This window comes from Gossypium hirsutum, chromosome A05, assembly GCF_007990345.1.
Source record: "Gossypium hirsutum isolate 1008001.06 chromosome A05, Gossypium_hirsutum_v2.1, whole genome shotgun sequence".
In the NCBI taxonomy this organism is placed as follows: Eukaryota; Viridiplantae; Streptophyta; class Magnoliopsida; order Malvales; family Malvaceae; genus Gossypium; species Gossypium hirsutum.
In genome coordinates this window covers 34,625,874-34,648,999 of record NC_053428.1, presented here as the reverse complement: position 1 = coordinate 34,648,999, position 23,126 = coordinate 34,625,874, and the positions used below count along the sequence as shown (strand labels likewise).

At 32.5% G+C, this 23,126-nt stretch overlaps 1 long non-coding RNA gene and 1 other non-coding gene across 2 annotated transcripts; one reads left to right on the top strand and one right to left on the bottom strand.

Annotated features, from left to right (window-relative positions):
- The first annotated feature begins 6,586 nt into the window (after positions 1 to 6,586).
- Positions 6,587 to 7,630, top strand: LOC121229076 (uncharacterized). Its single transcript, XR_005926552.1, has 2 exons — positions 6,587 to 6,931; positions 7,205 to 7,630. It is a non-coding gene; the product is annotated as an uncharacterized lncRNA (long non-coding RNA).
- A 15,149-nt stretch (positions 7,631 to 22,779) lies between these two features.
- On the bottom strand, positions 22,780 to 22,886 carry LOC121230090 (small nucleolar RNA R71). The gene has a single exon (XR_005928042.1). It is a non-coding gene; the product is annotated as a small nucleolar RNA R71 (small nucleolar RNA).
- Between the last annotated feature and the right edge of the window lie 240 nt (positions 22,887 to 23,126).

Sequence of the window (23,126 nt, the reverse complement as noted above, 5' to 3'; positions counted from 1 at the left end):
ATTAAGAGGGGAAGATAGCTTCATATGCCAATATTACAAATTCAAAAGTCATCCATTTCCAAAAAAATAAAAATAAAAAGATTATATATAATTGCACAATGCCAAAAGTTTGCAGTCTTTTCAAAGATAATGTGTCATACCACAGTACAACAAATGTTGCCAAAAGAAAAGAAAAAGAAGAAAAAAAATTACAGAAGATGACCGAGACTGGTAAAAATTGGCATAAGAAACTACCGCCTACTCTCTATGCTTACGCTGGGGCAAACACCTTCAATTCCAGTTGTTTCAAAGGTTTCAACCATCATCCTTGGAATGGGTGCATTGTTTGGCTTTCCTGAGCAGTCTGATGTGCCGTCAATAGGTGCAATGGTTAGCTCCAGTCGGTGGCCATTGATTTCCAACTATGGGGCATCAGGCCGTACACAGTCTCTGAAGCTTAAAATGATAGATTCTTTCTTCAAAACCAGTTTCTGACAAAGTGGATGACGGTATCATGAAGGAAGCTCTCTTAGACTTCTATACAAGTTCAGGGAAGAGGAAACCTGATCAAATCATTATTTTCAAGGATGGGGTTAGCGAGCCTCAATTCAATCAAGTTTTGATCAAGTTATTGAGGCTTGCAAGTTCCTTGACGAGAAGTGGAACCCTAAAGATTGTGGTTATTGTTGTACGAAAAACCATCATACCAAGGTTTTTTTCAGTAGGGATCTCCTGACAATGTGCTACATGGTACTGTCATTGACAACAAAGTATGCCATCCAAAGAACAATGATTTTACCTTGGTACCCATACTGGAATGATTGGAATCACGAGGCAAACCCACTATCATGTTCTCTTAGACCAGGCTGGGTTTTCGGCTGATGATCTGCAAGAGTTTGTTCATTCTCTATCCTATATGTATCAAATGAGCACCACAGCCATATTTGTTGTTGCTTCTATTTGCTACGCTCATTTGGCAGCTTCACAGTTGGGGGCAATTTATGAAGATTAGGGATGCTTCAGAAATATCATCGAGTCATGGTGGGATGTATACTCCGAGACTAATCTTTGTACTTCAGCTTTCCAGGTTGAAGGATAAAGTTAGCAACTTCATTCTTGTCTACTGAGAATCATTGAACCATTTCTTTTGTAGGGTTTGACAAACAACAGCCAGGACTGCTGCTGGGGCAATCCCTTTCTCATGGGTTTATGAATCAAGATTTTTCCTCCAAACTTTGATGGAGTCAAGAATTGAATACCTCTAGTAAACTTAACTTGAAAGTATTCATCCTAAGCAAATGTACCAAGAATGGATGACACAGACTTATGACAAAGAAGGTTCGTCCAAAAGAATTTCATAAAGGAAACCTTATGCTGAAAGAGATCCTTCCCATGCAAAAGGATGCCGAATTGGGAAGGGCCATATGTTGCGAAGAGGGCTTTCTCTAGAGGTGCACTGATTTTGACAAGAAATGGATAGGAAGAATTTATCTGATCCAGTGAATTCGGACTCGGTCAAGGAGTACTTTATCTAACGGAGAAAGGAAGCCAAGGTGAAAACCCGCAAAGGGCACTTTGGGACTTCTATTTCCAAAAAAAGGGAAAAAAGAAAATTAAAAGAAAAAAATAAAAATAAAAAAAAAAAGAAAAAAGAAAAATGGAGAGGCCAAGGTGAAAACCCGCAAAGGGCGCCTTGAGACCAAAGGGGTTTTGAGTTGAAAACCCGAAAGGGCAGCTCAAATTTGGAAAGTCATGCAGTGACCTTGCTATACCGGATTCGATGAGAAGTGAAGTATGTTACATATCGAGGCATCAACGAATTACTTTGGATCTTTTAAACACATGTTGAACTCAAGAAAGTCTTCATGGAGCTGGTGTATAGACGCTCAAGCGGCGATATCTGGGGCATCTGATTTCTGTCCTATTTACTATCTTTGGATTCTTTTTCTTTGCAAAGATATGTTCTCAGGTTAATCTTTTTTTCATTCCTTCCAATAATTTGTCCAAATCTAATTATCCTCAGGATTTATTTATTTGTCTCCCATTATTCATAAATCATGTTGCATTGAAATAATGATAGATGAACTAAAATATCTTCACAAACGAATTTTTGCATATTACTCTGGAAATTTCTAGATAATACAAGAAACTAAAACAAGACAATTGTTTAAGGAGTTCTCATATGTATGGGTTGGAGATACTCGAGAGATTTTCTTCTTTAGTCCAAAAGGTGGTTGGATATTTTAAGCAATATTGATATTAAGAAAGGATCATTTTATAAACATCTTCAGTGGGTCGTAACATTCGGGGAATGGTACGGTAGACCAAATTGATGGAGAAGATTCGAGGCATACGAGCAGAGTATGATTGATATGTCGAGAAAAACGAGGTGGAAAGCTCGATAGATGAATGAGTGGTGACATCTAGGATAGGGGTCATGTTCACAACATTTTGCATCATAACATATTTAATTAGGAACATTCGACTCACTTCGATCATAGCATCCCGATTAGCAGGCATAATCATTCTACAGGTTATCAAAAATGACGCGCCTTAATCCCTTAAGCGGTAGGGTAATAGGCCGCAGCATAGTAGATCTGGCTGAAGCAAGATCCAAGATGGTTTGGCATCCTTGTGCTTACAAGGAACAAATCGAAGACATAGCTAATTTGGCTTTCACGTGCTTACGATGAAGCAAATCTAAGATGATTTGGCATCTCTGTATTGTCAGAGAACAAATCGAAGTCTGGCGTCTCTATTTCGACGGAGAGCAGATACATAGCAGATCTAACCTTCAGATGACTGAAGCAGATCCAAGATGGTTTGGCATTCTTGTGTTTACAAGGAACAAATCAAAGACATAGCAGATTTGACTTTCGGATGTTCTCACACCAAAGCAGATCCAAGATAACAGATCTAGCATCTCTATTTCGACGGAGAGCAGGTACATAGCAGGTCTAGCCTTCAGATGTTTATATTGAAGCAGATCTAAGATGATTTGGCATTCTTGTGTTTACAAGGAACAAATCGAAGACATAGCAGATTTGACTTTCGGATGTTCTCACACCAAAGTAGATCCAAGATAACAGATCTGGCATCTCTATTTCGACGGAGAGTAGATACATAGCAGATCTAACCTTCAGATGATTTTACTGAAGCAGATCCAAGATGATTTGGCATCCTTGTGTTCACAAGGAGCAAATCGAAGACACAGCAGATTTGGCTTTCACGTGTTTACACTGAAGCAGATTTAAGAAGATTTGGCGCCTCTGTATTGTCAGAGGGCAGATTGAAGAAGCAGATTTGGCGTCTCTATATTAGACGGGGAGCAGATCAAAGATAACAGATTTGGTGTCTCTGTATTAGACGGGGAGCAGATCAAAGATAGCAGATATCGCCTTCTTGAGTTGCAGTGAAGTAGATTGAAGCCGTCAAGAGGCCATTTAAAGAAGATCAAGGATCAAGAACTCAAGACTCGGCGAGCTCGGGGAAAATTGGTCCTTTTATAGTCTTTACTCTATTCCTCTTACACAGCAATGAGCAAAGAGGGGCAGCTGTAGATACTCAATTTTGCCCGGGCCCAGAAATAAGTCCAAAAATAAAATATAATAAACCCCCCAAAAAAAAGTCCAAGTTCAGTCCAGAATTACAAATATAATTTGGCCAACTTGAAAAGATTTAAAGTCCATCTACAAGCTTGACTCATATGGAAATATAATCTTCAATGATATGCAATCTTAGATATGATATGCAATCTTATATATGATACAATCTTAGATATGATTGCAATCTTAGATATGATATGCAATCTTAGATATGATACAATCTTAGATATGATTGCAATCTTAGATATGATATGCAATCTTAGAAGATATGATTTTGTAATCTTAGAGATTTAATTTGTAGATACCTTTTAATCTTAACCATTGATGTAATTGATCTGTATCGTTGGATTTGAGGAGGTTCAACTATAAATAGAGGCCTCTCCCTTCATTATAAACACACATGAGTTTTGGAAAGCAATAAGAATTCTTGAGAGCATTCACTCAAATTTCTCTCCCTCTTGCCTTCTTACTCTCTGTGGTTTGTTCTTATTTTATTCTTCGTCTATCTTAGTTTTTCAACCTTTTTTTATTTTAATTTCTTCATTTTTCAAATATGTATATTTATTCCTATCTTTTATACATTTGATTATGTATTTTATATATTATAATATTTAACCTTTTTATATAGTTTATTTTCAAATATATCTTTTCTATGCATGTATATATATTATATTATCATTTCATGTATTTTGAACTACTGCATTATATTTTTATAATTTGTAAATGTTCTATTTATTCATTTTTTAGTGTATGTCATTTATCTTATTTGTGCTTAGTTTCATTTTTTTATGCTATGTTTAATTATTCCTTTTATGTGCTATTTTATTATATATATTGTTGTATAATTTTTGCATGTTTATGTTAAATTGTATGCCATGCATCATTTTTTGTCTATTGATTTATTAAAATGTATGTTGAATTATACCTTATATGTTTATATGCTTACTTATTCATTTTTAATGTATGTCGTATATTTTTTGTATGTATGTTTTACATGTTTTAAATTTGCCATGTTTGTTGTTTAAAATTTGTTTAAATTCATGCTTTTACTTACCTATTATGATAATATGCTATCTTGTACGTTATATTCTATAATGTTAATATGATTCCTCATACATCAATAAAAAATGAGATTCCAAAGTTTTCAAAAATAAAAAGGCAATGTTTGGTGTTTGGAAGCTTCGAGAAAAGTAGTGCCCTAACTTACTGGGTTGGAACTTTTCTCGTTGAGTTCGAATAGTCAAGTACCCTTCTAGGTTTTAAGGTTTTAAAAATACGAGCAACTATCTTGGGATTTCAAAACATTGTGTCCTAACTTACTGGATATGGCGTCTTATTGTTTCAAGATAGAAATTTTCAAAAAGGCGAGTTTAACATCAAAAGTCTCAAAAATATTACGTCCTAACTTACTGGACGTGGTATTTTGATTCGTTTGAAATAGGTGAGCCTTAATTTTTCAAATTAAAACACTCTAATTAAAAAAGGATTGTATCTTAAAACTTTCAAATTTCCGACCTTAAAGACACTTGATAATAATCAATTAGGTACCAATTTTTGGGCGTTACGAGGGTGCTAATCCTTCCTCGTTCGTAACCGACTCCCGAACCCATTTTCTTGATTTCGTAGACCAAAACTAATGATTTTAAACAAAATGATTTATCGGTGATCCAATCACACCTAAAAAGGCTGGTGGCGACTCCCGTTTTCGTTTTTCTTAAAGTCGATTTTCATTTTCCAAAACTCAATTTAAAAATGGTTTCGACATAAGTCAAATATAATCGAACTTCTCAACATGGATGGAGAATAGTTGATATATCAATAAAATGAATAAATAATATGCAACGATAATATACATGGCATAATATAAAACAATCGATGCAACAAAATAGCAATTAGAAGTTAAAGTGATATAAGACAATCTTAAGATAATGATGAATTGATGAACACATAATACACATAATACATGAATTGATGAATTTAAAGTATTTGCAAAAACAACCTAGAGATATATACTTAATTATTAAAATACGTGTTATAAAATAAATACTTTAACATCAAATAATGTACAAGGTGTCAAAACATTTTAAAAAGTACATACGATAAAGGAGAATTTAATAATATATAAACATGAATGAGTGACCAAGATGCATGATAAAACAGAATTTTAGAAAATATACTATATACATAATGGGTTAAAAGCATACATACACACACACACAGAGAGATATATATATATAAATTTAAAAGCAATTACATGCAAAAATAACATAGAAATGATAATATATATAAGATTAAATTAATTTTATTATAAATTATATAATAGATTTAAGAACACGCTTATATATATAAAGAAAACTATATGTTTAAAGTACATAGATTTGGAAATTTATATAGATTAAACATAGGCACCAATAAATATATATACTTACATGATAATAATTTAAAAGATATATTATGTAGGATCATATAATAAAATATAAAAATAAATTTAAAAGGAATTATATGTATAAAATAATATGAGATTAATAGTATGCATGAAATAAAACTAACTTTATTATAAAGTATGTATACATATATATGTATGATAGTATAAAAAAACATTACAATGGTGATTTTAAAAAACAAAATAAAATCGTTAAAGTAACTTAAAACATAAAAAACAAGTAAACAAGGATTAAGGATGTTGAATGTATCTGAAAAAATAATAATGAACCATAAAATAAATCAAAAGGAAACTCAATTAAAATAGAATAAAAATGGAAGGGCCAAATTATAAGTGAAATGAACTATTGAAATAAAAAGGGACCAGCGTGCAACGTGTGCGAAGGCGCAGGGACCAAATCTGGAAATAATCCAGACCCCAAAAAGCAGCGCTGAGGCATGGATCAAAGTGCGAACACGCGTAAATTACCAGGCCAAATTTTAAAAAAAATAAAACAAAATAATATGCGATTGAACGACCGCGCAAAAAGGGAGGACTAAACACGAAAATAACCCTTAACCATAAAAACACGCGGGTCCTGAGGGTATTCAGGTCGGATCCAATTGGGCGTGGTCTAAACGGCGCCGTTTTGAAGCCATAGGAATTGGGCTAAAACGACGTCGTTTCCTTCATTTATAAAAACCAAAATTTAAGGAAACCCTAAGCTGATACTTGGCCATTTGAAAAGAAAACAAACAGGCTTAAGATCTCCCCCCCCACTCTCATTCGGTCTGCCGTTCAACCACCATTCCACCACCGTATCAGTGGGTGAAGGCGCGCAAGGGCGTCTTATTGCCTTCAAAATCCTATCTTCAACTTCGATATCAACGAAGGAGATGAAGACTCCGATGGCTCGTACGCGAAGGTAAGCCCTCTCCTTTTTCTTATTTCTTTCGAATATCAGAATAAAAAATCCGGCAGAATAAAACTAAAGAAAATAAAGCGTTTAGAGATCTTTGAATCGAAAATCACCTTGCTTTATTTTTTTAATTGATTGCTTTCTATTGCGTTTTTTTTGTGCGTAAAAAAAATACAGGTGATTCTCTTTAGGCTTTATAGCCGAGAGAAGAAATAATAAAAAAATACAATTTTTCTACTATTTTCTCGCGTCTGTTGTCTTCTTGCGTTTGGTGTGCAGGCACGGTGAGCATGGAGCGCGTACAGAGGCTATGCGCCGGCGTACGGAGGTAGCTGGCGCGTACGATACTGAAGGCGCATGGAGGCTGGGACTGCTGTCTGGTTGCGGTGCAAAGGAGCCCTTTGCCCTAGGGTTTTCTGAAAGCTATTAAGGAGATGGGCTTATTGGGCTTGCTTTGATTTGGGTTATATTTAATTTGGGTTTGGGCTTGTAATGGGTATCGGGTCTGGGTTTATTTGGGCTATTGTAATAGTTTTGGACTTTGGACTATTACAAGGTCTGGATTTTATATTTTATTTGACTTTGTTATTTATTATTTTTTTGTTTGTAACGGGCCGGGCAAATTTGGCCCGCTACATATATTTTTTAATTTTTTTTCATTTACATTATGAATGTAAGTGTAAAATAAATCTCGTATTTATTAAATATGTCACTTTAATAAATTAGTCTGAATTTGCAAGGATGCTAACAAACATATATTCCTCTATAATTGATCAAGTAGGTGAATATATGCTTTAAAAGATGGTGACAATTAGCATGTATATATATACACACATGTATACATTCCAATTAGCCAGGTAAATGGCAAAATCAAGCACATGATGATAACAATGAAGATGATGAAGAATGAAGGTACTTGCATATTCCTTTTTTTTTTCTAAGAAAAACAAAAAGGAAATTAATAGGCATATATTCATTTAGTTAGGATATATAATTGGAAGGCAAATCTCTTATTTACTCACCTTATTTTGGAATTATGAAGTTTAAAGTGGATGTCACCACAAAAGAGATGTTTAGATCGATAAGGAATTAATATGATACATTAAAAAAAATGAAACAATTTTATTTATTTTTGATACATGTACGGATGGGATGAAATTTATTAAATTTCATTTACCAAAGCTGTCAATTTTCAAGTTTGGGAAATCAACAGTCTCGCTACAACTTTTTGAATGGGATCTAGACATTTTTGGGTTGAGATGTCCGCATAGTATTCAAAGATCTATCTCTTAGCTTCAAAACACACTTTAAATCACTTGATTTTGAATTCAAGAGCTCAAGTTATGATCGTTTTAGTGAAGACTACACGAGCAGAATTTTTGGTCGAGATTATGATAGGAATTACGAGTTTCGGGCTTTTAACTCAAGTTTAAATCATATCGAGTTCAGGTTTTGGGCTTAATTTTTATTATATGTGAACCAAAAATTGTATTTATCAGCTCTTATTATTATATTATTATATTATTCTGAATTTTTAATTAATAATTATTAACTAGTATATTTAAGAGTTTTGTTTAGATTTATTTAGCTAGTCTATATATAGGCCTTTGCATTTTACACAAATCAAACAATTATTTTTATTAATAAATTTTTTAACTTAGAGAATTTGTTTCTTATGCAAGATTTCTTTCTTGTGATTTTTAAAAGTAGTTTTCTTCTTGATTTTCTTCAAGGAGTCATGGGAATTCATTCTTCACCCTACAATTTGCAAAAGATTATTTATTGGTGGTTGATTAGAGCCATTAACTGAGTTTATTGGGATTTATATCTCAAATGGTTCAATTAGACATTTATCCTTCTATCCATCATATCCATTAGTTTATCGTTTCATCTTCCACTTTGCTTTAATCTATCTTTTCGGTATTTAGTTATTATTTTGAATAGGTATCCCTTTTTTTTATTTTTTTATTCTTCTTATTTCTTTTGTTATTTTCTAAATTTGTTTGGTTTTTTCATTTCAGGTCACATCCAAATCTTTCCTTCTTAAGTCAAACAACTTGAATTTGAACATTCCTCCGCTTCAATCCTTATCATTTGGTATCAGATTTGGCTGTTTTAGGTGTTTTTTGTGATCTTAAAAACTGATTTCCAACAAACAATCTCAAAACAGTTTTTTTTTTTCATTTTACCTAGAAATTTTTCAGAAAAAACATTTTTCAGTGCGTAAACGCTTTCCAAACGATATGAAAGTTTATATACTGATTCTTGGCACTCTCTTAGAATATATAAAATATTTCCCACAAAAAAAAGTGATAAAAGAAGTGCAAAAATAAAAAAATACAAAAAAATAAAAAAAATATTGTGGGTTGAATTTTGTGCTGAAATTTTTTAGATCAAATCTACATTATTTGAGAAGACTCCAGTTTAAATTTCGTGATTTTTGAAAATTGGGAACACCTCAAACGCAAAAAATTCAATTTGTTTTCCATTGTTTCAGGTTTTCGGTTGGGTAGTTTATTCTCTTTGATTCTAACATTAGGGTTTCTTTTGTTTTAACTTTCCTTATTCTATTACGCATTCTAATACATTTTCATTTCTTGTGTTAATAGCTACGAAGAGAGTTGCCTCTCCTTTCTCCGCGAGACATACTTCCTTTGGAGTCGAGTTTTTCTTTGGCTTCTTAGAGCCTTAGGTCGACTTTGTTAGAGAGTGATCCTACATCTTTTTGAATATTATTGAGTTTGATTACTCTTTAAAAGTTACAAGCGAGAAAATCTTAATTTCTTTTCTTTGTCTCTTAGAGTTTTTTATTTATTGCGAGTGTATAACAGTGAGGTTTGCTTAGTTTTTCTTTTCTTGAGTTTTGTGTTCTTTTCGAGCTTTCATAATGATTCACGATACTATGATTGGGAAGTTGCAAAGGGATCAAGAGGTTTGAAATGCTCAAGATTAGAAACGTGACACTATTCTAGACACAATCAGCAAAATTTTAAAATGTTTAAGTACCAAAATTGAGCGTCAGAATTGTAATTGAGGAGATAAGGTTGATCAACCTCGTCTTCGTGCAAATAATGCTCGATGTGTCTCTTGTGCAAATGATGAGACTTTGGTCAATAACGACCGTGGGCAACATTTTTTAGCTAAATCAAAGTTCAACATTCCACCATTCTGAGGGAGGTATGATCCCGAAGCATATTGTGAGTGAGACTCAAAAATTGAACTTATGTTTTATTACTATAAATGTTGGAAAGAGGAAAAAGTCTTACTGCAAACCCTTGGATTTTCAAATTTTGGGTTGAGTTGGTGGATTCAACTTGGAATTAATTGTCAAAGAAATTACGAAATGGTAATTGAAACATAGGACGAGTTGAAGCAAGTGGTGCGAAAGCATTACATTCATTCTCATTACTATAGAGAGGTCAAAACAAAATTTCGATGCCTTATTAAAGGTAATGGATCTATTGATGAGAACTTTAAGGAAATGGAGATACTTATGCAAAGAGCAAATGTGCGAGAAGATGAAGAGACTACTATGTTTGAAGTTTTAATTCAATTAATCTTAATTGAAGATTAAGAACATTTGACTCAAGACCCAAGGCCTTTGCTTTTGCCAATTGAACTGAAATCTCATTTGATTTAATTCCAAATATTTGGTTATTTTTAAAAAATAGTTAAAAAAAAAGAAAATTCAATGTTAAAAGAACAATTAAAATCTAAATCTAGTAATATCGTTAATATTATACATGCTAAATTGCACGTACATAATTTAAAAATAATTAAATAGGAAATAAAATACGATAAGTTATAAAAAGTAATTTGATATTAAAAGAAATTCAAACAAAAGTTTAATACGAAATAAAGTTTAACACGAAATATCAAATTTTGATATTAAAACTTTATTTTATATTTTCACTTTTCGGTAAGAGCAAATCAAACTAAGAGCATTCTCCGTTTCACTAGCCGACAAGGTGAAGGATTGGCTATTTTTAGGGGTGAGCATTCGATCAAATCGAATCGAATGAAAAAATTTCGAGTTAAACGAGTTGAGGAATCATATTTTATCATCCTAATTTGATTTAAAATTTTCTCGAATCAAGTCGAGTGAGATGGAATTCGAATCGAATCGAATATATTTGTTCGAGTTAAATTTTGAAAAATAATTTTGGGTCCTTATAACCACTGTCACTCACCGTAATAAAATTTGTCCAACGTAGTAAACTTTTTTATTAACTTTCATCACCTCATAATTTATTTATTAATCTTTTATATACGGGTTAGCTTCTTTGCTTGCTTAGTTGTTTCAAATATCTTCAGGTTCTTGTCACTATGTATTTTGGAATTAAAAATATATCTTAAATGTAAAAATGTGATTTTTTAATAAAAGTTATTTTAAAAATAAAATGAGAAATTGATACCAATATAAAATTTTAACACGAATATTTTATGGCATCATTAATAATTCAGTTTTAATATAAATATTCAATATGACTAAACAATTCAATAATATAAATAATATAAAATGTGAAATTTAATTTAATAATTATTACTATTTATGTTTAGGGATTTTTTTTGAATAATTTTAATTTTTTATTTGGGAGTAAAGGGTGAGAAGTAAAAGTTTAGGGGGAAAATAAAAATTTTGGGAGTAAAAGTTTGAGGGAAAGTAAATAGGGGAGAGTAACATTTTAGAGGTTTTAGAGGGAAAATATTAAAAAATTGGGGGGGGGGATGGGTTTGGGGTAGATGGGAGGTGGGAAGGGAATGGAGTAAAAGTTTTTAGGGGGAAAGTGAGAGGGAGTAAAAATTTTGGGGGAAAAAAGTTTTGAGGGTTTTTAGGAGTAAAATTGTGAGGAAAAGCAAATGGGAGAGTAAAATTTTGGTGGGAAATGAATTTTGATAGGGGATTGGGATGGGAGGGGAGGGGAGGAGAGTAAAAGTTTTGAGGGTTTTTAGGAGTAAAATTGTGAGGAAAAGCAAATGGGAGAGTAAAATTTTGGTGGGAAATGAATTTTGATAGGGGATTGAAAGTTTTGGGGGGAAAGTGGGAAGGAGTAAAAGTTTTGAGGGAAAAGTAAAAAGGTTTGGGAGTTTGGGGTAAAAATGTAAAATATTATAGTTTGATATTCGAATTATTCGAGTTGTTCGAATTCAAAAACTCAACTCGATTCGAACTTGAAATTCAAAAAAAAAAAATTTCAAGTTGACTCGAATAACTCGATTTGTTTAACTCGAAGTTCGATTTTTTTTTTCAGTTTTTTCGAATCGAATCGAATTTTACTCACCCCTAACTATTTTATCTAGCTCTTGAATCTATAACGACATGGATTGACATGGAAGATTGTTTAAATATTTTTTTTCTTCACGTGCTACTTCTATTAAGAAAAAAAAATGTGACATCAAGCAAAACGACATGGAGTCTCTTCACGAGTATTGGGAGAGATTTAAGCAACTATGTGCTAGTTACTCACAACATAGAATTTCGAAACAATTACTCATCCAATATTGAATTTAGGTTTTGGGCTTAATTTGTATTATATGTGAACCAAATATTGTATTTATCATCTCTTATTATTATATTATTTTATTATTCCAAATTTTTAATTAATTATTATTAACTAGTATATTTAAGAGTTTTATTTAGATTTATTTAGCTAGTCTATATATAGGCCTTTTCATTTTACACAAATCAAACAATTATTTTCATTAATAAATTTTTTAACTTAGAGAATTTGTTTCTTATGCAAGATTTCTTTCTTGTGATTTTTAAAAGTAGTTTTCTTCTTGATTTTTTTCAAGGAGTCGTTGAATTTTGTGCTGAAATTTTTTAGATCAAATCTACATTATTTGAGAAGGCTCCAGTTTAAATTTCATGATTTTTGAAAATTGGGAACACCTCAAACGCAAAAAATTCAATTTGTTTTCCATTGTTTTGGGTTTTCGGTTGGCTAGTTTATACTCTTTGATTCTAACATTAGGGTTTCTTTTGTTTTAACTTTTCTTATTCTATTACGCATTCTAATACATTTTCATTTTTTGTGTTAATAGGTACGAAGAGAGTTGCCTCTCCTTTCTCCGCGAGACATACTTCCTTTGGAGTCGAGTTTTTCTTTGGCTTCTTAGAGCCTTAGGTCGACTTTGTTAGAGAGTGATCCTACATCTTTTTGAATATTATTGAGGTTGATTACTCTTTACAAGTTACAAGCGAGAAAATCTTAATTTCTTTTCTTTGTCTCTTAGAGTTTTTTTATTTATTTATTGCGAGTGTATAACAGTGAGGTTTGCTTAGTTTTTCTTTTCTTGAGTGTTATGTTCTTTTCAGGCTTTCATAATGATTCACGATACTATAATTGGGAAGTTGCAAAGGGATCAAGAGGTTCGAAATGCTCCAGATTAGAAACTTGACACTATTCTAGACACAATCAGCAGAATTTTGAAATGTCTAAGTACCAAAATTGAGCGTCAGAATTGTAATTGAGGAGATAAGGTTGATCAACCTCGTCTTCGTGCAAATAATGTTTGATGGGTCTCTCGTGCAAATGATGAGACTTTGGTTAATAATGACCGTGGGCAACATTTTTTTAGCTAAATCAAAGTTCAACATTCCACCATTCTGAGGGAGGTATGATCCCGAAGCATATTGTGAGTGAGACTCAAAAATTGAACTTATGTTTTGTTACTATAAATGTTGGAAAAAGGAAAAAGTCTCATTGGCGACCCTTGGATTTTCAAATTTTGGGTTGAGTTGGTGGATTCAACTTGGAATTAATCATCAAAGAAATTATGAAATGGTAATTGAAACATAGGACGAGTTGAAGCAAGTGATGCGAAAGCATTACATTCATTCTCATTACTATAGAGAGGTCCACCATAGTCAAATTTTTTATTAACTTTCATCACCTTATAATTTATTTATTAATCTTTTATATACGGGTTAGCTTCTTTGCTTGCTTAGTTGTTTCAAATATCTTCAGATTCTTGTCACTATGTATTTTGGAATTAAAAAATATATCTTAAATGTAAAAATGTGATTTTTTAATAAAATTATTTTAAAAATAAAATGAGAAATTGATATCAATATAAAATTTTAACACGAATAATTTATGGCATCATTAATAACTCAATTTTAATATAAATATTCAATATGACTAAACAATTCAATAATATAAATAATATAAAATGTGAAATTTAATTTAATAATTATTACTATTTATGTTTAGAGATTTTTTTTTGGATAAGTTTGATTTTTTATTTGGGAGTAAAGGGTGAGAAGTAAAAGTTTAGGGGGAAAATAAAAAGTTTGGGGAGTAAAAGTTTGAGGGAAAATAAATAGGGGAGAGTAAAATTTTAGAGGGAAAATATTAAAAAAAATTGGAGGGGGGGATGGGTTTGGGGTAGATGGGAGGTGGGATGGGAATAGAGTAAAAGTTTTTAGAGGTAAAGTGAGAGGGAGTAAAAAATTTGGGGGAAAAAAGTTTTGAGGGTTTTTGGGAGTAAAATTTTGAGGAAAAGTAAATGGGAGAGTAAAATTTTAGTGGGAAATGAATTTTGAGTAGATGAGGGGTTGGGATGGGAGGAGAGTAAAAGTTTTGGGGGGAAAGTGGGAAGGAGTAAAAGTTTTGAGGGAAAAGTAAAAAGGTTTGGGAGTTTGGGGTAAAAATATAAAATATTATAGTTTGATATTCGAATTATTCGAGTTGTTCGAATTCAAAAACTCAACTCGATTCGTACTTGAAATTCAAAAAAAAATATTCAAGTTGACTCGAATAACTCGATTCGTTTAACTCGAAGTTTGAATTTTTTTCAATTTTTTCGAATCGAATCGAATTTTATTCACCCCTAGCTATTTTATCTAGCTCCTGAATCTATAACCACATGGATTGACATGGTAAGATTGTTTAAATATTTTTTTTCTTCACGTGCTACTTCTATTATGAAAAAAAATGCGACATCAAGCAAAACGACATGGAGACTCTTCACGAGTATTGGGAGAGATTTAAGCAACTATGTACTAGTTGCTCACAACATAGAATTTCGAAACAATTACTCATCCAATATTTTTATGAAGGACTCCTACCTATAGAAAGAAATATGATGGATGTTGTCAACAGATGTGCCATAGTGAATAAAACTCCTCATGAGATAAGAAAGTTGATTTCGATCATGACTACTAATTTGCAATAATTCGGATTCAAACATGATAAACCGATACGAATGAACGAGGTAAATGTCACTTCTCTTTAAAATAGAATTTTCGAAGTGACTTCTCTTGTTTATCATATGGTTGTAGAAAACTCTCAACATGTAAAGGCTTCTGGGATTTGTGTTAATTATTTATTTATTCTTTCAAATTGGAATGATAAGAAGAGAGAAAATGAGAATTGCAAAAATATTAATTTAAATTATACATTTTTTAAAAGTTTTATGTCGTTTTCATCCTTCTTATCAAGTACACAAAAAATATATATTTTTAATTTTTTTATTCCTTCAATTTTCTTTTTACTCTAAGCAAAACACCTGTGGAACATGAAAAGACAAAAAGGAAGTCATAGAAGAAAAGGTGAAAATAGGAGGATGATAATCCGTATATATTCAATCCATAATCGAGACAGAATAAAGAGCCAGCCACTTGGTTGGAAACTCGAAATTCAATGGTATAGGATACTCTAACCGATTGGATCTAACATTCTTTAGAGGTTAGTACGTTGTTTTTATGGCCATGTTTTCCAGACCACGAGGCAATAGAGGTGTTCATGTTTTTATGGATCTAAAATTTGATCATAATGATTTTGATCTTAAAACATTATGCATAGAGGTATTCATGGATTGAGCCGAATTGGGTTCAGTTTGAATCTAGATAAGGGATTCTAGATATTTTTTTTGTCCAAGCTTTATCAAGTCTAAAATCTGTGCTTGAAATTTTTTCCAAACCCGATCCAAGTTAAATTTTTTTTTTCAAATTGAAATGTAATTACAAAATTATAAATAAATATTTATTTTAATAATTCATGATTAAATATAGAAAAATGATTATTTATAGATACTGCTATTCCAAATTCTTTTAAAACAATTCATAAAATTTCAACTAAAATTGTATATCAATTCATTGATTTTGACATTTCCAAATTAGAAAAACAATGCATAAAATTTGAATAGCGGTAAACTTGCAATGAGATGAATAGCAGTAAAGAGTTCGATCAAATTTGAAGCTCCTTTTATTGCCACTGGAATTGTTGCTAGAGTAAGTTCAATCAACGATTTTCCTTTTAGTAAAACATTATTCCATGTTAAGGTAATTTGTCTTGAATTGAGAGTTGATATACTACTACCAGAACTTAACATAAAACATTAATGCTATGATAAACTAAAAAATTAAATGTTGAATTTAGTTTATAAAATATGTTTGGTGTATTACTTAAAATTAAAAATCGATTATAATTAGTTGTTTTGTAAAGAATAATATAACCTTAAATGAAATAGAATAAAATAAAAAAAACAATTGATTTATTCTCTATTAAACAATAAGTAGGTCCCTGCCTACTTATCATTTTCCACTCTTTTTTGTGGAAAAAAAATTTGATCTAGTTAATTTCATTGTGGGTTATCAAATGTTTTAAAAAAATTAAGATGCTGAAAATATTAATTTTTAATTGATTAAAATTTTTAATACTTTCTCAAACAGGGCAATATTTTGTTTCACATATCAATTTTTTATGTGTTTCACTTCTATTATTTCATCCATATATTTTCTGAAGTTTAACAGTTTAGTCATTGCTATCATAAAAATTCCATATTTTTTTCCACAATTTCACTTTTACAATACTTTATGCATATTTCATCATCTCATAACACATTAATTGAACTTTTATCTTTATTCATATATTAAATTGTTTTACACTTTATTTTACTAATTTTACCACAAAACTTCGCTAAGTTTACATTTTTAATCCTTAAATAACAACAGAATTCATGGGTACTTACCTTTTCCAAATTTAAATCACTTGCTCTTTCTTTTTCCTCATCACTTGATTCATTTTTTCAATCTCTTTCTTCAACATCATATCAAAACATAAAACTTTCCGACATCTATGCATTGGAAAGGCTTGTGGGCTTTATTTGGTTACCATGGAGATGTTGTTGATGCTTTCATCCCATCTAAAAGGTGTAGAAATGGTAAAATGTTTGGGTTTGTGAGATTCACTAATGAAAAGGATGCGCAAAGGGCGATATTGAGGTTAAATCGTTTCTTTTTATTAGGGAAGAGAATCGGGGTGAAAATGGCTAGATATAATGGAAAAAGAAAGTTTTGGAGGAATGCTTCAGATCAAAAGGATTAGGAACAGAATGTAGAAATATCTCAAGAAGTAAAGAGTGAAGAAAGGTTCAAAAAGTTATGAAACCTGACAAAAGAATTATGCAAGGTCATGTTGAAGACGAACTATTATGGAATCTACAGAAATGTCTGGTGTGCGAATCAATTTCGGTATGTGATTCAAAAGGCCTTAATGGTCGAATAGAAAAAATTGGTCTTGGGGAAATAATTGTAAGAAGGATTCAAGGAAGATATTTTTTGGTCGAAATTTCGGATGAAGAACTGATGGATCTTTTAAGGTAAACTGAGTGGTCCTATTTGAAAGATTTTTTCATCAAAATAGATCCATGGTTAGAGAAATTGAAGATAAATGAGAGGGTGACTTGGATCGAAGTATCAAGAGTTCCATTACATTGTTGGAACTATGAAACTTTTAAATGAGTTGCTGGGTTATGGGGGAAGTTGGTGTTGGTAGGTGAAAATCTAACTAAAGTCCATAATTTTGAAAAAATTGAGCTCCTGATATCTATTACTCAATCGAATATGGTTGATGAATTAGTTAGCATGGAAGTTGGTGAGGATATCTTCCCAATCAGAGTAAGGGAAAAGGGACTGTCAGAGTTAAAAGATGACAGCTTAAACTGTAAGGCTAGGTGGAAGAATAATGAAGAAGATTAAGGCTGGAGATCCCTTTAGAGGGAAAAGAAAGCGTCAAGTTAGGAGCATTAATGGATATCATTATTTAAAATAGGAATAATAATTATGGATGTCAGAGTATGCTGGAGATGGAAAATGAAGAGGCAGAGACAGAGTATGTTTCTAATGGAATTAAAATGGGAGTAGCAGATGAAGCGGATAAAGGTAAGGAAAGGGCTTTGAAGGATGTAAGGGATATGGGCTTGGATGTGATAGAGGATCCTTTAAAAGTTTCAAAAGATGGGGGTATTGATAATGGATCGAGCTTAGGTATGGGCTGTAGGAAAGTAAGAATTTCTAACTCAGATGAAAACATAAGTCATGTGGAAGGAAACAATAGGTGTCAGGAAAATGATAAAGATAGAGGTGACTTTTTGGAATCAAATCTAGAATTAGTAGAAGAATTAAACTGGGTGCTTCTTCGCATGAAAAAAAGAAGAAGAAAGGTTTGAATTAGATGATTCGGTCTATGTATGAAATTCAAAGAAACATTTTAACATCTAAGAAGAGAAAGAAGAGGGACGGAGCCCTGCATAAGGAAAAAAGAAGGGAGTTTCATAAGAAAGATGTGAGGATTGTAAATTTATCCCTTTCAGATTCGGATATAAGCAACAAAATGAGAGTGATTCTTAGGGAAGCAAATAACACGTGGGCAATAGGAAAGAAATTGGGGTTCAATGTTTGTGGATATGAAGAAGATGTAATCGAAGAAATTATGAGAGTGGAGATTCAGGAACAAAGTTTCGAAGTCATCGTAAGAGAGTAGATGTAACATCCAAAATTAGGGCCTAGTCGGAACAGTGGTTTTGAGACCACAAATCTGATATAGAAATAATTATTATATGATTCTTATGAGGTCTATGATATGAATGCATGCTCATGTGAAAGTTTCATGAAGAAATTCTATGCATAAAATGTCTAATTAAATTTTAGGGACCAAATTGAATAAGATGGAAAACTTGTATTCTAGAAGCTTTTAGCATGAAATTGCTTTAGATTATAAATTAGGAGGTCCTAATTAGCAATTTGACCAATTTCTATAATTTTGGACAAAAATGGGCATGCATAGGAAAAATTTGAAATAAAGACCCTAACGGCATTTTGGTCAATTGGTAATTAAAAGAATAAAAAGGGAAAATCAAAGCAAAAATGTGCTCATCTTCTCCAAGTGCTAGCCAAATTTCTCAATAGTCATAGCTAAGGTTTTGTTCAACATTTCCAAGCTTGATTGTAAGTGCTCTCTAGCCCCGTTTTTAATGTTCTTTATATTTTTGAAGTCTTTGAAGCATGATCTACCCATTTCTAACTATATTTTGAGCTAGGGTTCATGTATGAAATTTGACCCATGTGTAATATGCATGTATTTTGATGATTAATGGGGGAATATGATGTTTGATGCATGATAAACATCTTTTACTAGGTGATTTTTAGTGAAAACACCTAAAAGGGGGACCTATTTGTAAAAGTGTAAAAGTGGGTAGTAAAAATGTAAAATAAAGGAAAATGTGGGATGATATAAGCATGGTATAGGTTTGACTAGGCTTGGGTAACCAAGAAAATGCATGCATTTCATTTTACGAGCCTAGGGACTAAATTGTAAATAAGTGAAAAGTTAGGGGTAAAAAGGTAATTTTACGAAAGCATGAATTGTGGATTGATTTGAATAATGTGATTGATAAAAAAAAGTTAAATTTGGCATTATAGATCAAGAAAAATGTGAACTAGGTCTTGATTGAGGAAAGAATAAGTATACGACGATTAGGCTCGATTACCATCATTTTGTACTGAGGTAAGTACATATGTAAATAATGTGACAATGTATTACATTTTGATGTATTGATATAATGTGATAAATGTTTTATCAATATTGTGTATGCTATGCCTAATGATAACTGTGTAAGTATGAATGATATTGGTCGTTATCCACGAAATTACAAGCAAGTGCGGTGGAGATGTTATGTACATGTGAGAAAAATCCCGTTTGAACCTTAGGAATAGTTCAGGATACAAGTGACATGTCACTAGGAATTTAGAAATCTAAACTCATTGAGTTGGTCTGGGTTCGTGATATATATGAGGCATCCGAACTCGTTGAGTTGGTCCGAGTTCATAATGGATGCGTTACATGTAATTGGGTTTCGGGCAATGGTCTTGTTTGTCCTACTAGTGGCTAAGTAATCCTTGAGTTGGTCGAATACCTAACAACTTGTGTGAGCAGCCTGTGTAGTTAAACCTTGATCAATAGCTTATATGAGAAAGCTCTGAGTAGCTCCTTTACGAGCGTTACATTTTATGAGGTAGCTTTGGCTACGTATGTATATGTGGCACTTATGTGCAAGTTTTTCGCGTATCCAATAGTATTCCGAGTGTTCAACAGGTAATGCAATGAATGTGATAAAAGTCCCAAGGAGGGCATGTTAAAGAGGTATGATTATATGATATACTACAATGAGTACAGGTATGTACGCTAAATCCATGAATAATGCCTTGATAAAGGATGATTTGTGATGAGAAAGTATATATGTGCATATGATAAGTAAGTCAAAAGGTTTAAATGATGAATAATCTTTATGTATATGTTACTACGTCTTTGCATGTTAATTGCTTAATATCATTGCATATTATTTGCATGTGGACTTACTAAGCTTTAATGCTTACCCCCTCTCTTTCCATCCCTTGTAGTTCCGCCAAGCTAGCTCGGGGATCGGAAGCTGTCAGAGTATTTGATAAACCGTAAATTATGCATATTTTTACCCCATGTTTAATGCATTTTATGGATGATTTCTCATTAGAATTGGTGAATTCGATGCTCTTAATGCTTTAATTTCATGTTTTACACTTAGGAGAGCATAGAAGAGAGAAAGGAGCCAAAAACGAGCCAAAAAGAGACAAAATGGACCAAATTTAGAAGATGACACGGCCTAAGCCTTGCCACACAAGTAGCTCACATGCCCGTGTCTTTCGAGGGTGTCGACCAAGGCTTTCACGATTCACACGGCCTGTCCATTGACCCACACGGCTGTGTGCAATTTAACGGATCAAACACGGCCTAGCAATCACATCACCTGGCCGTGGCGCACGGGTGTGTCTCTGCTGAGCCCAAGTTAAGCCCAATTTGAAAAAGGCCATTTTTGGGGGCTTCTAGGCATTCCAAAGCCTATAAATACACCCTAGAAGAGGAGAAAAATGGAAGACGGAGAATAGGGGGTAAGGAATTACTCCAAGGAAGCCGATTGATCCATTTCAGAAGCCGGATTCATCATCAAGACTGAAGATCTCTCCTCCATTTCCCTTCAGGAGTTTTGGGTTTTCTTTATGTTTTGTATTCTTTATTCTTCTGAGATGTTTTCTTATTTAGTTATGAACTAAAACCCCTAAATACCTAAGGGGAATGAAACCTAAGATGAATCTTATTATTATTTTCTGAATCGTATGATAAATATTTAACTTGTTCTTAATTATGTGTTCTTAATTTTTTTTTGATATCCCAGGATACTGATTCAAGACATGCTCTTATTCAGAGGAGGAATAGACCCTGTCTAAGAGTACTTTTGTCATAATTAAGAGAAATTGATTGTGCGCCTAGAAATAGGGTGACAAGATTTTGTCGAATTAGGGTGAAACCTAAAAAGGGGATCCATAGATCGAGTAAATGCAACCTAGAGTGTTAATTAGAGAAAAGTCTCGGTTATTCAATCTAGGGATTAGAAATTATTAGTCTTAAATAGGGATAATAACATAACTTAGGGATCTCTACGGAACAAGTTGAATGAATAAATCGTCCGGTTCGGAGCCAAAATAACAAGTAAAGTCTAGGTGGATTTTTCCTTAGGTATTGTCTCAAGTCAATCGATTTTCCCAAAAGCAATTCCCCAATTCTTTTCTCTGTGCATTCTTATTTTAGATAATTAGTCAATTAAACCAAAACCCCATTATTCTTAGGATAGATAATAAAAAGACAGTCATTACTAGTACTTTTAGTTCCTTTGGGTTCGACAATCCGGTCTTGCTAAAACTATACTACTGTTCGATAGGTACACTTGCCTATATCGCGATATTAGTTAGTTCAAGAACGAGTAATTATAAATATTTAAAACCTATCACGAAACCTCGCGATCAAGTTTTTGGCACCGTTGCCGGGGAACTGAAATATTAGGAACACTAAATTTTTATCTCTTTAGCTATTTATTTATTTTTCTTGCAATTTAATTTAATTTTATAATTATTATTATTTATCAATTTACTTTTTCTTTTTCTTGGTAGGTTTTTATAGTTTATGATTAGAAGAAACCCGTCAGGACCACTACCTTTTGACGAAGAAATCAATCGTACAATTCGCAGAAACCAAAGAGGAATAAGGCGCAGCTTAAGATACACGGAGAACGAGCAAGAAGACGATACTCAACCCCCAACCGAATAGATGGCTGAAAACCAAAACAATCAGCTACCTCCTGCAATTGTGGCTAATCAAAATCCTGTTCCACGTACTATGTATGATTATGCTAAACCTTCTTTAACAGGAACTGAATCTAGCATAGTTAGACCTGCTGTAGCTGCAAATATTTTTGAAATAAAACCTAACATAATTCAAATGATACAGCAGTTTGTTCAGTTTGATGGTTTGTAGGATGAAGATCCCAACTCTCACTTAGCAAACTTTCTAGAATTTTGCAATACATTTAAAATCAATTGCATTTTTGATGATGTCATACGTCTTCGGTTGTTTCCTTTTTCATTGATGAACAAAGCTAAACAGTGGTTGAACTTGTTACCACAAGGGTCAATTACTACTTGGGAACAAATGACCGAAAATTTTTTACTAAAATACTTTCCGCCGGCTAAAACGGCTAAATTACATAATGATATCTTTTCTTTTGTGCAGATGGATTTAGAAACACTTTACGATGCATGGGAAAGATACAAGGACTTACTAAGAAGGTGCCCTCACCATAGGTTACCGCTTTGGCTTCAAGTACAAACATTCCACAATGGTTTGAATCCCTCGACTCGGACAATGGTTGACGCAGCTGCTGGCGGAACCATCAACAATAAAACACCGGAAGATGATTATGAGTTTATAGAGAAGATGTCACAGAATAACTATCAGTGGCAATGAGGACAAAGCCAATGAAAACAGTCGGCGTTTATAACGTCAACTCAGTTACTATGCTATCAAATCAGGTAGAACTTCTCAAT